Source organism: Mugil cephalus, chromosome 2 (assembly GCF_022458985.1).
Source record: "Mugil cephalus isolate CIBA_MC_2020 chromosome 2, CIBA_Mcephalus_1.1, whole genome shotgun sequence".
Taxonomy (NCBI): Eukaryota; Metazoa; Chordata; class Actinopteri; order Mugiliformes; family Mugilidae; genus Mugil; species Mugil cephalus.
The window spans coordinates 18,158,803-18,171,335 of NC_061771.1; the positions used below are offsets into that span (position 1 = coordinate 18,158,803).

A 12,533-nucleotide genomic window follows, 5' to 3' on the forward strand; every position below is an offset into this window, starting at 1 on the left:
TGTTGTAACAGCGGTTCACACTCAACAGCGGCAGCTTTATTTATTGCACTTAATACAGTTGCGCGGCGCAAGCGAGATCAAGGAGTGTAAAGGTAAATTAGGAAAATTTGGATTTATTTAAGATCAGAATTGTTTCGGGGGAATTCTTTATCATTTAATTCAACGTTTAGACTGTGTCTGTGAGTTATTTCAACTATAAAAACTAAATTATACATTTACAATCTTTACTATTTTAACAACTTCATTGAGTCTCTGACCATAAAGACAGATGAAAAAAAGTGCAAACTCGTTTTTTACCCTTTTTCCGTTGTTAAATGCAGCGTCACATTTAGCATCCAGGCACAAAATTGAGTCTGTTTTTCCACAAGTGAAATTTTTGATTGCATGCCATTGTATAAAGTACAGTGTAAAGTACTTCACAATGCAACACTGGCTGTGAGTTGTGAGAACAGAGCTGCTGTGGGCGTCTACAAGCTAACATAATGGATAATGTAATGCAAGAAATCCAAAACAATAACTAAGTAATGATGCAGTTTGGATACAATAATATTTAACTTAATTTACCAGCTGCTGAAAATTAACTTCCATTTCCTCCGACCGTTCTGAAAACTCAGAACTGCGAAGAGAAATAACAAGAGCAGCACAGTGAGGTGGACTGTTCTCGTAAACAAAATTAACACATGTTGCCAGGAGTTCCAGCTCAAGTTAATGTCCCACTTCATGAGCTGTGACTCTGTTTATTTCCAAAAATGATTGAAGTGAATGATAAGAACGTTTTCCAATTTAGCTGCACGGAGGCGTCTTTGTATTTTTTATCTCATGTACGAGTGAAATGCTAATATCTTTTCATTACGTCTTTACATTTGCTACATTGAGTTACCTGGTCGTTAGCTTGCTTACTTTTGGTGTCAAAGGCTCCTGGATGCCAACGGTTGCCTGGCAGCAGTCGCCGTCTCCTGACTTAAGGTTGTTGCAGCCATTTGAATGAGAAGCATTTCGTGTGTAAAACTTTCCGCGTAATTACCACAAGTTCACAAGCTCCGTTTGAAAACACCGACCGAGGGCTGCATTCCACTTAGAGGAGCTTCTGCGCTTACTGCTCCACTGTCCTGGTCTACAGAGACTCAAAAGGGAACTGAGCCATCGCTGATGTTATTTATACCACATGTGCACTTCTACGGCGTCAATAAGATGCATTTGCACAAAGCTGGTCCTCTTTGCTTGTGTGCATATACGATGGAATGCGCGCGTTTGTGTTTACGTAGAATACACACCTCTATTTTCAGCACTGAGAAGTGACAAGGATGCAGAAAACATCACCAAGAGAAAACAAACGCTCGTTTACACTCTGCCAATATATATTATAAAGCAATAATAACTTGAATATAACAGGTTCACCTCACATTCTCAATGCAACACCACATCAAAGAAATATGCCTGGGCGATTTCTCCCCGTGTTCATTAACCAGCTCAGAGCTACATGGCACAGCACTGAATTATTAACATGCTACTTGTGCCTCACAGATACAGAGCGGAGGGCCATTCACAACTGCAAAACACGCCCACACTCTGCTTGTAAATCTCCAGCGAACCCTCGGAGTGGATTCGAACTTCTGACGACGGTATATCACGGCAGCACAGAGCGGAGGACGTCGTCACATGAGCGCTCAAAGTGTTACTAGGGGAGGGAAGGAGGGAGGGAGGGAGGGGGGCTGGGTAATAAATGCATTCGAATAAGCAGAACAACAGAATGCAAATGTTTAAAATATGGGAGGTTTTTTTTTCACGAGTGTTGGAGGGGGAGAAATTCAATTAAGTTAAATTTCACAGAGCGGCTTCTCAAAATCTTACCAGTGGAAGTATCGCGGCTTCAAAACGGCTCAAATGAGACGAACCGAGTGTAATGTTAAGAGGTGCCGCGTCTCGTGTGGAAAAAGTGTCCAGGAGTTTCTAAAATAAGTGAGTAAACCAGGCGACAAACCAGAACGAGACCACACAACATCAGACAACAAACCACAAGGACACGCTGTGACAAAAATAGAGTGACAACTGTTTAGGCTGTTACAGTCAATTCATCAGTTACCTTTAACTTAATAATCAGGCCTGTGTCTCGTCTCTCGTCGCTATGACGTTGAACAGAAGTAATAAGGTCTAGTTATCCAACACGTGACTTCTCAAGCTCAGAGGACGAGGAGGCGTAAATAAAAGCCTGTGTGTGTGTTGTAAATGGGAGTGAGAAAAAATATCAATATGACAATAAATCACAATACTTTTTCTTCCGATACAACATCGCTTTTGAATGTCTAAATATCGATTTTAAAAGAAAAAGTCATGTTTTGGGCCAAACGCGAACGACTTCCACACCACAACCACTGCTTCTTCTGTACAAGAGCAATAAATTGGAAATGGATCATTTGGACTAATATTGTTTTTTGACTCAATTTGTCCAATGAATTATCGCTGTCATCTGATGTACATATATATAAATTGTATTTTAAGCTGCATTTAAAAATTCTCAGTAAACTACACAGAATATTGCAATATATCGCAATATCATAATATCGCAATATTGTATCGTATCGTGACTCAAGTATCGTGATCGAATCGTGAAGACCTTGCCAAGGCCCATCCCTAGTTGTAATATCTAAATGTTTGCCAAATTGTACAGAGAGCGACTCAAATAACACTTCCCACTTTGAGTCCAGTCTAAATTTAAACTTGGCATGAAGCACATCTGTTCACCACTTTAAAAACAACGCTGAGTATTACTGAGTTGTCCTGTCTCTCTTGGTCTCTGTAGCCTCTCTCTCTAGGAAGAAGTCCAAAAACTCGTCTTGACCAGGAGCCTTTGGACCCTTCCCCGTCGCTCTGGACTGTAGATGGTCATCAAACTACCATGATCAATTTCTCGGTTTTCCCTCAAACGCAGCACATGTCACGAATCACTCATTATCTTCTCCTTTTACTTGAGACCAAATGTCTCATTATCTGTCGTTAACCAGCGCTCTGGGTCCTCAAAAAGCCTGGAAAACTGCCCGGTCTGATCAGGCTGCACTCATCGCACAACTAAAGTACTTCACTTCAACACAGGAGCTTCTCTCTTCCTGCTTCTTCTCGCCCTTCCCACTGCCTCGAACTTTACTGTGCCAGTTGAAACTAAATCATCTACAATGCCATTATCTGATTACGTTAAAGCAGTAGTTGATGCATCTTATTAAATAAATAACACCTACACTAGCTGCGGGCTCCAGGTCTCATTATTCAGTCGTCCCGTTGAGACGCCGCTTCGAGCTCAGAGTGGTCTGGTCAACGTGTTTTCCTTAATCATTACCGAGCATTCGGTCATTTTGTGCCGTCACGGTATGAATAAACACCAATGAAGAATTATTACACACTTGATTTTTCCCTCAAAAACCACTTGATGCGGGAAGTGACGCACAACAGGATTTGATTTCAGGTTTGGCTCAATTTGAGGGAAGAGCACGAACCCTCGCTTGGAAGCTTGTGCGTCGCCGGGGCAACGGACACAATGCCAACAACTAACCTCCCACCAAATGTGCAAAACTGACCACACCCTGTCCCGAAACCACAACGTTTTGAGAGACCACAACGTTTTGAGAGACACGTACTGCAGTACAAAGGGAAGTGGACATTGGAGATGTGAAAACAACTGGACAAAAGACATCCAGACTGCTGCAGCCCCAATAATTCCCCCATTAATCCAAAACACACAAATAAAGCGTAGATAAAGTGGTTGCTAACAGGACATGTTTGCCTGTATTTATTGGTCTCACTTAAACAAGCCAGTTATAAAAGTGTGTTTAATTGAATTTAATCACATCCCACTAAGTGTAGGTTACTGGGAAAAGTCATGTGCCCTGTGAACACTGCCTACTATCTACTGTGTTTTGTCAATATAGGCTTCAAAGACAGGAAATCTGACTGTCCATTTAAGAATGGTTGTAGGAAAGCCCTGGGGTCTGTAACACAGAAACAGCCAGGACTGTGGGAATGTGAAGCTTTCCGCAAACAAAGTCTGGGATACTCCTCGTCTCTCATTCCTCGAGGCCTTGCAGCAAACATCAAAGCCAGAAAATGATATTTCATCACCTTGACCCAAGTGAACTGAAAACACGGCACTCTGGTCCCGACAGTGTCGGTTTATCATTGTGCTTACAATCTGCAGCCCTCGTAGACCATTTTTACTTTACTGACACGTACCACCTTTCCAAACACGGATGGAGTACAGAGCTCAGTACTTTTAAGGGTATAAACGCTAAAATTACACCAGAAGATTTACGTGGGGGTTTTTAACGTGGCTCACTAGTGCACACGTTTAACTAAAGGTCTCACTTGTTGACCATAGTGGACTTTCAACGGTTTAGTTTCAACAGAGCATTCCGAGTCTAAATAGTGGTTTGGGGTTTAGGAAAAGAAACCAAACATCATCCCATTCAGTGCAGGAACACATCAAATAGAAACTCTCTTTACAGGCTGTTTAGTATTTGTCTAGTTCATGTGTTCTACAGTCTGGATTTTTAAAGACCGGAGATCCGTGTGTTGCAGCAAAAGCCACAAACTCTAATCATCTGTACTTTGTTTTAAAAAAAATGGTTGAATTACATAATAATGACCAGACCAACTGTATAGAGTAATGAGGAGTATTTGCCTCGTGGCCTCCTTGTCCCAGTTTACATGCAACAGAGAAAACCTAATAACTGACGGGAACATGTCCTCCTCCTCCACACTAGGTGGCGATATGTGTCTTGTCAGCTGGTTAATACGGCTCCCTCCCACCAGATAGAAGATAGTACAGTTTTTTAAACCTCGTACGTAATGTCTGCGCTACTTTTGGTACAGATAAGATGTGCACTATCCCGCAGGTGGTTCTTCTACCAGCTCTGTTTACTTTCTTCTTCTGTGACCGACTCTCTTGGATGTTTTTGTTCCAGGATTTTACTCAAGCGCAACAGTTGTGGCGCATGCACACATGCGTTGTCTAGTTAAACTACGATTAAAGTGTATACTTGCTGGGAAAAATCGATTTCCAATTGCATTATCTGGGTGTCTTAATCAGATAAGGAGAACTCTGATATTAGTCCGAGTAACGTGTTTATGTGCACTTGTCCAGTTAAGGCAATGATTTGTTTTTTCACGTGCATGTAAACGTACTGTGCGAGGACTTGTTCACTGTCCTGGCCTAATTAAATGTTGTGACTGTTCAAACTGTTTCTTTTGTTATATAAATGCCACCAAAAGCACATTTCTGAACAGCACAGCGCCCACAATTTACACCACAATGACGAAATAACCAATCCATATGCAAATCAATACAACACCATTGGAAAATAGCTTTCCTTTATGAAGCTTCTTGTTGTCAGAGAGAGGCTGCAGTAACCTCTTTTCACAGAAAGTTGTAATGTCATTTGAAAATAAACAGTAAAGTATCAGTCTATTGACAGTGTGTCAACATCAGTTACACTCTGTGCATAGCAAAAAGAAAAGCACCACCGCTGTCACAGTTTTGTAATCCATGCGGTATAAAACGTTACCCTACTAAAACCATCGTTTCCCAACAACTCAAGCTCTGTACAAAACAAATCAGTCCTTTAGAAGACGATGTCTAAAAAGGCCACTCACACAGAAATCACGGCCCTGCCCTTCCCTCTCATCACGTCCCTCTCGTTCAGAACATATAGTTCTAAACAAATGTTTTGGTTCAGCTTGTTTTAACGCGATGAACTGACAGCGTGCAGAAGTCAAAGTGGAGTCTCTCCCACCACAAGACCACCTCAATCAGTGTTTGAGATTAACAGCAGCATGCAGTTTGCAGGCGCAGACAACAACAAGCTACAAACACAGCAGAGGGTAAAAACCACTGGTGTGTTGATGTCCTGAGGAAAACCACACGCAGTTTCAAGTCCGCCACAGCAAAGGTAGCCTTAACGTCTAAAAAATGTGACAGCAGTGCAGGACTCCAAAATAATGTGAACAAGAATGTAAAGAATGGTAGAATGATCATTTGGTTTCAATTATCTAACTTTTTACAGTACATCAGGAGAAGTATTAAAACATTTCACAATCTAACCTAGTACAGTCTTTAGGCTGCAAAAGAAATGAATAAAAATCTGACGTTGCATGAAGTTCAAACATATTATAAAGCCACCCAGCTGAGGTTTTCGTCAGCTGATGGCAGTGGAGCAACTAGTCTACAACACCATTCAAACGGACTTGTTGACTCTCCCTCTTGTCCATTCTTTTCGCTTTTTATTTTTAGACTGATAAAACAGTAACAGAGAAAGACGCCATAGAGAAATATCAGAGAGATGAGGTGTGGAGAGGAGTGAAACTGAAACTCCATTCACTAATCTTGTTAAATAATGCAGGTTTGTTGTTGAGGAGCAATGTGTAATTAATATAATTAACCCATGCATTTGTCCATCTTTAGACATAAAGAGAAGGGGTAAACCTTAGGTCAGGTGCATCTTAATAGTATCCCAGTGATGAATGGCAGATGTAAACATGACCTCCTGCTAACAGAAACCTTGATAAGACCTAAACCCTGCTTTTAAAGATCTGAAACGGTCACCTGGACTGTCCAAACAGAGATATTTTTAAGTCAACAAGACCAAAAATGGCTCACTGGTGGTATGTACGTTCAAATCAAGTCCAACAGTGGCAACGCGGAAGATAAACTCTTTCGTCAGTCGGACTGTTTAAGAGCCTCGCAACAGAAATAACAACACTGGATGTTGAGGAGTCATAAGCATGACAGTTCTATGAAAACAAAACATGTTCAAAACATTCACAGATTCTCAGCGAGGACAGAAAAAAAACATTAAACACAGACACAACGTGGCCGCACAACTGAATCGACAACTTTGGAACGGTTTAGGCAAAATATGCGACCGTTATAGCGTTCATAAAGCAGCTATTCTGCAGGATTGTTGCATAAGACTTGATGTCCTTAACAAACGTAAATAGGAGATGAGTAAACCGTCCATCGAAGGCAATGTAGTGTAACACGAGCGTCCCCAGCACAACTACCAAACTCTCACATCTCTCAGCAGTCTACAACAACCCGGTTCTCATTTAAGTGAGTGAAAGACTCATATGGATTTAGCCAATTTCACAGATCTTACATAAAAACCTGATTAATGGAGTAATGCAACTGTGTGTTTTGTTTGCCTCCTTTCCTTTTGTGTGTGAGAGTGTGTTTGTGTAGCCTGTGAACATCCTATGTGGACTGGAGGTTGTTGTTTCATGTTCATGCGTTCTTAATTTATAAATATGTTATTTTAAAAGGTTGGGCCTATTGTGTACAAGCTGCACGTACTTCGTGTCCACCCTGGAGGAGGGATCCCTGCACAGTTTGTATATTTCATTACACTGAGGTGTAACGTGGACTTTTTCCCCTCAACGACAATAGAGAGCTCTCCAGATGACCATACGCATCGATGCAAATTCATGAATTACGTATATGAATAAAATGATTCAAGTCTCTTGTCGAGTTAATGCGCTTCGCAAAATCCACATGCAACAACACCGGAGAGTTGGCACTTTGCAGCTCTTGGCTCAGTTAGTTTAAAAGGCTCAGTGCTGGTGGGAGAGTTAGCCGAAGCAGCCAACAAACTCGACCAACTTTCATCTGTGCAGTACGTTCAGCCACAGAAAGCGGGGTCTGCCAACTTCTTTAACTTCTTTCGCAGCGGCAACATGGTCCGGAACCACAGAAGTGCGTTAAGTTGGTTAGCATTAGCAATGCTAACAGCCAGCTAAGGAGTTGAGCGTTAGCTGGCTAATGCTAGGCCCCTTTCTACTGGTCCCCTACTGCAATATCTCACAGCTCTGGTCTTGCAATTTGTAATCTCACCCCGTATTTACCTTGAAATGTGAAGGTAGCGCAACGCAGCGGGCCTCTCCGGCGACTCCCGTCGCCCGGGTATCCAAGAAGAAGCTAACGCCGGAGGTAAACGCCGATTCGTTTCGTGGATTTCCCACCACTAGCATGCACTAGCTTCGGCAGAGCAGCCTCCAATCCAAGTCCGTGCTAGTAAAACAAGGCTAACGTTAGCTTCTCTGTCACATTAACAAGTGTGTTGGTCGACCCGTTGACTCCGTACTTTTTCTGGACGTCACAGGACGGCTTCCGATCATTACAGCAGGAAAAACACATCGGCTGAGACCACGCAGCGTGCCAGTTGTGAGTGGTTTGCCGTTCACAGCCTCCTCAGGTTTGCTCGTCCCCTGGTGTCTATCCACCACCACCATCCACCGACTGGAAAGAGTGACTGTCGCAGCATGATGACGCCACTGACTTCTTTTTTTTCCTCCCGGGCGCGCGTATTACACGTAATAGCGTGCCCCTGGATGACATCCTAGTGGAAAATAAAGTGTAGTTCATTGGAAATGGTTTGATACGGTTTCGTTACACCTTGACGCACACATTGACATTATGTAAAAATTTAATTTAAAAAAAGGTGCAAAGTCATATAAACAAACAACCGTGAGAAAACTAAAAGTATTATTTTTTAAGAAATCATAATGTAAAAATATGTGTGTCTATAGCTGGTAATACCTAATTTTATTGCAGAAGATAACTACTTAAATACTTATGAAGTTAATTTCCTTCATTTCGAGTTAATTCCTTGTTTCATTGTTATCATTGATCTGATTTAATATCTAAACTTTTTTATAACCCTTTTTTTTTGCATTTTCCAATCAAAATAAAATAATTTAAAAAAAAACTTGATAGGTAGTATTGGCTATATAGAAGTTTTCACAGGCAGAAGAAAAGCTCAAGACATTGTCACAGTTCAAAACAAATCACATTGTCTCCGTTTTTACTTAAATTAGAAACCCATCGTTAAAAGCTCTAAAATGAGTAGAGGGGGTAATAACACAGAAATGAGAGACTCCACATCCAAATTTGCACGGTGTTTAAGAAATCATGCAGGCCGAAAACCTAAACCTAATTCTTCCCAGCGTATTGAGCCCCATTTATTCAAAGGGAGTGGGGGAAAAAAAGCTATTGTGGATTAGTGTGCGGCTGCTGCTCAAGTTAGCCCTGCAGTGCCAGCCATGGTTAGCTTTGGCTCATGGTCATTTTCATGCCCTGTATCTGGATCCTGCAGGGACAGTCTGAAACCCTGAGATATCACTAAGCACCAAACGTGTGATCCTGAGAAGTGTGGAATTGAGACTGGCATCCGGTCAATGAAAACTGAAAAGCACACCCTGGAAACAAAAGGTGGCAGTAAATATCCTCACTTTGTCACTAAATACTCTTAAATGAGGGTTTGAAAGCTGTATGTGATTTATGGAAACTGTTCCAGGAAGTGATTCCTTAAAGAAATCCCAACCACAGTCTGAAATTTCTGTCTGATTTCTATGCCTGCTGTTGTCGTTGTTTTGCTAGTCAACCTGAACACTGCAAATATTTACTTTAGAGATTTAGTAGAGATTGAACCCTAATGCTACACACACATGAGTAGCCTACTATATATATATATTTTTTAAATATTTTCTTTGTGTTAAATGTTTTTGTATTTTCTTTTTTAGGAAAATAAAAGTTTTTGTATGTCCTATCACAAGTTATGGCCTAAATCCCCATCCATACAGTCTCGTCACCCTTCGCTTTGTAGCTCAGTCTCTAGTTGCCCCGGTAACCTGAATCCCATGCCATCCTAAGTGTTGCCTTACTTTTTCTTAGTGTAGGGATGGAGCGACCTTCCTAGAGTCTCCATTCTCTATCTGAAAAGTAAAGTATCTGCACATGGTCTGAATTAACATCCAGCTTGTATGAGAACTTTGGGGGGAAAAAACATGTTTAGAGAACTCTGTGTATGTCAAACGTATCAGTCCTTCATTTTGACAATTTACTCAATCGTGTCTCCTCCAGGTTGAGATTAGTTTTACTTGGTGACCGCGCACGTTGAATCCTCGAAGGTTATTTCACCTAACGTTACTATTACTCTTTGAATTTCATTACAAGTCTTTGTGCTTTTCCTTCCACATTGGTGCTATAACACTCATTGTGAATTGTGGGAACAGGTTTTTCTGGAACCTAATGTTTCTCCAGAGGGTTTCTCCCCCGCCTATGGATTTAAATTCTGATGTATAATTATATTTTACATTACATTTAGATTATATGGTCTGTCTATATTATTGTCTTCTTATTTATTTAAATACTTATTTATGTATTTTTGATGATGTGTTATATATTGATGTTTTCATGTTTGTTTTTTGTATTTCACCTTCATTTTTTTTCATTGTAAAGTGACCTTGAGGTTCCAAAAGGCCCTTATAAATAAAATGTATTATTATTATTGTTGTTGTTGTTGTTGTTGTTATTATATTCATTTAGTTATATCTTATTATTTTATTCTCTGATAAATACATAATTAAAAATAACAGTTCTGCATTCAAATCCTATTTAAGTAAAAGGACAAAAGCACTGGCATCCAAATATTTTTAAAGTAATTTAAGTTAAAGTATTTTCCAGAATCATATATTTTATATTATTATATTACTGGATTAAAAATACAGATTGATTAATGCCACACTTGAATATTCTGATTTGAATATTTGAAATATTGTCTTTACATCTGGAGAGCTATTAACTGATTCATATTTTATATTAATAAATAAAGCTGTAAGTTATTAGCCTCTAAATTCAAATGGAGTAAAAGCAAAATACATAAAATCGTACTACAGTGCAGTACTTGAGTAAACATACTTGTATCCTACCACTGGCCTTGGGGGTTAGTCAGAATTAAGAGACCAACGTGAATTTGTATTTAAAAATCTTTCACGGTGTAAGTTCCCACACAAACACAGAAAGCATGACATCTTTGTTTCCACCGGGGACTTGAACCCTGGCTGATGTGTCGGCTGCTGTCAAATCTGCCCGAGAAGAAATGTTTCATAAGAAACAGAGGACAGTTTTATGTTGTTTAAACTGTTGGTCGCTGCTCTAAAAAAGCCTAAACTCTGGTGAACCAGCTCCCTGGTGCATTGTGTGTTCTCCGCTCCAGCATTGCCCAAGGATGCGCTGAATGTGATGATTGCGACAGACGGACGGTGCTTTGTTAACATCACGGCTCTCGAAGGCAAACAAACAGGGATGCTGGTGTGGCTGTGAAATGGAGCTGATAGAGTGTGACAGGCAGCAACTGAGCCTGCTGGGTAGACTGTGATTCAGTCAACAAAGCTTTGGTAAATTCGGGGAGACGGGTCACTGGAAACATGATGTTACGATTGTTTCCTTTAGGGGATTACATCTGATTTCTGTTCGCCGTAACAGACAAGCCTTTACTCAAAGTTAGAAACATACCTGTCCTCCCACGCACAGGTGAATCTGCACAACAGTGTCAGACTCCTACGACACATGGTGAAGTCAGATAGAAGTGCTTCAAGTTATAGGCTCAGCTTTTTCATTAGACATCACTTATTATTACTTACTAGTCATATTTGGGAGAGAAGCTTTTATTTATTCATAAACCAGTTTGGCCACGATCTGATGTATCCCTCCACGCCTACAGGTGCAACACATCTCTCTGAATGCTGAACATTATGCCGTATATGATTACCGAGTATGAAGTTTCATTGACAAAGCAATAAGGTTCCATATAGTGCAATTACATATGCGCAATAATGATCTCTGCGTGTGCAGCCCTCCAGAAGAGGAAAATGAAGTGATTCGCGCGAAGGCGACACTTTTAAACGTACGGTGGCAATTTATAATCCCTTCTTTAATTAATATTCAAATTCGTTTCTCAATCAGTGACATGTCAGAGGATGTAATCACAATTCTCTAGAGAGCCTACAGGGATGTAAGATGTGAGATGTGATTTGATGACTTGTTTTGTTTTACTTTACAACCCTCACGTCTGTTATTTTTTTTCCTGTTCGTGGACTGATGGATTGTTCAACCAGTCATTTTTTATCTCAATTAAAAATGAACGTTTATAAAGAAGCAACTAGAAAAACAAACGGGGAATTGATAACAGAAAATTCTACGACTAGAACCAAATTAAATACTGTTGGAAACAAATAAAGATATAAGCCTCTTCCGCCGGCCAATGAGCCTTTGATAATCAAACCGGTGCGCTTCTCTTTAAGCTCAAGCAGACACACCTGGACGATGTCAAATCAGTCATTGTTTTAGACTTCTGAAATATAGTTGAGTTGTTTTTTTTATTAGTGAATGACTGGTGAAGACAAGGATAGATGCTATTGGAATAATAATAATAAAAAAAAAACCTGTTGGAGGTTATGAAAACAGGATTAATGAAACCTGTTGGTGTGATGCGGCTGATTTATACTGCTATCAAATCAAAAATTAGAGCCGTTCAACTGAACCAACATGCCCGTGTTAACAATTAGCCTGCTCCGGTGTAAGTGGCTGCTTGTGAAAATGCCGACGTTGAGTCAGCATTTACCAGACAGAAGCGCCGTCTGGAAACCTAATGAGTGGAGAAGAGCAGAAAGAGACCTATTTCTCATTCGTATTCAGCGGCTTGGACGGATTG

At 40.5% G+C, this 12,533-nt stretch overlaps 1 protein-coding gene across 3 annotated transcripts in view; it reads right to left on the reverse strand.

The window, feature by feature from the left end:
- The window catches only part of fbxw7 (F-box and WD repeat domain containing 7), a 106,684-nt gene extending 98,383 nt beyond the window's left edge, over positions 1–8,301 (reverse strand). For 2 of the 3 annotated variants that reach the window (XM_047576128.1, XM_047576118.1), the window contains exon 1: positions 7,885–8,301. The gene's annotated coding sequence lies outside the window, so the exon portion shown is untranslated. The remainder of the gene's footprint in view (positions 1–7,884) is intronic. The other variant, XM_047576117.1, reaches the window with a different exon arrangement.
- Positions 8,302–12,533: the final 4,232 nt, after the last annotated feature.